At 40.3% G+C, this 3,375-nt stretch overlaps 1 pseudogene; it reads right to left on the bottom strand.

The window, feature by feature from the left end:
• Positions 1-1,064: 1,064 nt before the first annotated feature.
• Positions 1,065-1,216, bottom strand: LOC142355215 (5.8S ribosomal RNA; annotated as a pseudogene).
• Positions 1,217-3,375: the final 2,159 nt, after the last annotated feature.

The following is a 3,375-nucleotide window of genomic DNA, read 5'->3' as shown; positions in this document are numbered from 1 at the left end:
TTATGGCTACTAATTCACACGGTACTGAGCTCAACAACATTAAATTTGTTCAGCAAGACTTTCACATGTTGATGTTTTGGCTTTCGCCTACTAGAAGCAACATAATACTCGTCTTGTTAGCTCATTCAATGAGAATAGCTTTTCCCGTTGAGAATTTTTGCCTTCAATTGGCGTTGTAGTGAGTTTGGCTACTCAGATCACCAAATACTTGTGACAATTCGAACCAGAAATGTTTTCAATTTTCACATGCTGATGTTTCGGATTCAACCTACTAGAAGCAGCATAATACTTGTATTCAACAATTTCTGTATCAAATCCCAGTTTTCTCTGGTGCATCTTTGCCAAACTATTCCAAACTGCCTGAGTCTGAATACCAATTACAGGTACTAGTAAATGCACGTTACTAAGGACTATATAGTTCTAGGTTACTGTACACAACGACGTTCACATGTTGATGTTTCAGCTGCCGCTTACTAGAAACAACATAATACTTATCGTGCATACCTTTCCATAACTTGTCCTTTTCAGATGCATTAGTTTCCCTTTGTCTTGGCTTCTACAGTCAGACTGGCTACTAGTAACAGCACAGTACTAATCACATATCGTTCTACAGTTTGCAGACAACTTTCACATGTTGATGTTTCAGCTTTCGCCTACTAGAAACAACATAATACTCGCTGTATACATTTGTAGTTCTCTATGTAACTTTCATGTGAAGAAGTTTCGCCAGTCTTTTTGACTGTCTCAAATCTGAGTCATGCTTAGGCTACTAGTTGCTTCATAGTACTTATCGCCTCGAGATCATTGAACAAAACTTGATTTTCACATGTTGCTGTTTCAGCTTCCGCTTACTAGAAACAACATAATACTAGTCTCATTAAGTTCCGTCTCTTTGCAATTTTCTTATGAAGAAAATTCGCCATCACAATGACTCCAGCAGTTCTTGATCAAGGAATGCAATCATTGATCAGAATGCTATTATTTGAATCGGTTCTGCTTTAAGTGTTCCAATTTTATTGGAAGCACCAACAATAGAACATCAATGTGTTCAATCGAGAGTTATATAACCCTGAATCGGACGCAGTCAACAGCCGAAGCCGAGACCGCCTTTTGCGTTAGAGAGGTCGGTAAACAAATCTTGCGATTCATACCGAATTAACACATATAGCTGTGCTCCTCTTCGTAAAGCGAGCCAAGTGATCCCCTGTTGAAGGATGTATTTGGACCAATCTAGTAGCATTTGGTTTCCAACAAGCTCTCCCAAGTTAGCTTACTTATTGGGCTTTTCAACCAATTCGGTTGGCTACAAGCATCATCAAAGTACTAGCCACAGTTTGATCGCAAAATTCTACGACTTTCACATGTTGATGTTTCGGCTTGCGCTTAGCCTACTATAAGCAACATAATACTAGTCATATCATAGAGCGTGATCAGCTTGTGACGTTCTCATGATGAAGTTTCACCAACAGTGTCTCACTTCGAGCTTAAATCCAGCTACTAGTAACTACACAGTACTGACTGCAACGATAACTTTTATCTATACCTTTCACATGCTGCGCTTTCGGCCAGGGCCTACTAACGTCAACATAATACTCGATATAAACTTTTGTTCATGATGCAGCTTCCCCATGCAGAAGTTTCGCCTTCAAATGCTCTCTTGGCCATATGACGTAAGAAAAGGTTACTAGTAACATCACAGTACTAGCCACAGTTTGATTGCAAAATTCTACGACTTTCACATGTTGATGTTTCGGCTTGCGCTTAGCCTACTAGAAGCAACATAATACTAGTCATATCATAGAGCGTGATCAGCTTGTGACGTTCTCATGATGAAGTTTCACCAACAGTGTCTCATTTCGAGCTTAAATCCAGCTACTAGTAACTACACAGTACTGACTGCAACGCTAACTTTTATCTATACCTTTCACATGCTGCGCTTTCGGCCAGGGCCTACTAACGTCAACATAATACTCGATATAAACTTTTGTTCATGATGCAGCTTCCCCATGCAGAAGTTTCGCCTTCAAATGCTCTCTTGGCCATATGACGTAACACAAGGTTACTAGTAACATCACAGTACTAGCCACAATTTGATCGCAAAATTCTACGACTTTCACATGTTGATGTTTCGGCTTGCGCTTAGCCTACTATAAGCAACATAATACTAGTCATATCATAGAGCGTGATCAGCTTGTGACGTTCTCATGATGAAGTTTCACCAACAGTGTCTCACTTCGAGCTTAAATCCAGCTACTAGTAACTACACAGTACTGACTGCAACGATAACTTTTATCTATACCTTTCACATGCTGCGCTTTCGGCCAGGGCCTACTAACGTCAACATAATACTCGATATAAACTTTTGTTCATGATGCAGCTTCCCCATGCAGAAGTTTCGCCTTCAAATGCTCTCTTGGCCATATGACGTAAGAAAAGGTTACTAGTAACATCACAGTACTAGCCACAGTTTGATTGCAAAATTCTACGACTTTCACATGTTGATGTTTCGGCTTGCGCTTAGCCTACTAGAAGCAACATAATACTAGTCATATCATAGAGCGTGATCAGCTTGTGACGTTCTCATGATGAAGTTTCACCAACAGTGTCTCATTTCGAGCTTAAATCCAGCTACTAGTAACTACACAGTACTGACTGCAACGCTAACTTTTATCTATACCTTTCACATGCTGCGCTTTCGGCCAGGGCCTACTAACGTCAACATAATACTCGATATAAACTTTTGTTCATGATGCAGCTTCCCCATGCAGAAGTTTCGCCTTCAAATGCTCTCTTGGCCATATGACGTAACACAAGGTTACTAGTAACATCACAGTACTAGCCACAATTTGATCGCAAAATTCTACGACTTTCACATGTTGATGTTTCGGCTTGCGCTTAGCCTACTAGAAGCAACATAATACTAGTCATATCATGGAGCGTGATCAGCTTGTGACGTTCTCATGATGAAGTTTCACCAACAGTGTCTCATTTCGAGCTTAAATCCAGCTACTAGTAACTACACAGTACTGACTGCAACGATAACTTTTATCTATACCTTTCACATGCTGCGCTTTCGGCCAGGGCCTACTAATGTCAACATAATACTCGATATAAACTTTTGTTCATGATGCAGCTTCCCCATGCAGAAGTTTCGCCTTCAAATGCTCTCTTGGCCATATGACGTAACACAAGGTTACTAGTAACATCACAGTACTAGCCACAATTTGATCGCAAAATTCTACGACTTTCACATGTTGATGTTTCGGCTTGCGCTTAGCCTACTAGAAGCAACATAATACTAGTCATATCATAGAGCTTGATCAGCTTGTGACATTCTCATGATGAAGTTTCACCAACAGTGTCTCATTTTGAGCT

Source organism: Convolutriloba macropyga, unplaced genomic scaffold, assembly GCF_964194025.1.
Source record: "Convolutriloba macropyga unplaced genomic scaffold, txConMacr16.3 SCAFFOLD_4470, whole genome shotgun sequence".
Lineage (NCBI taxonomy): Eukaryota > Metazoa > Xenacoelomorpha > Acoela > Convolutidae > Convolutriloba > Convolutriloba macropyga.
The sequence above is the reverse complement of the archived record's forward strand: the minus strand, read 5'-3'. Positions and strand labels throughout refer to the sequence as shown.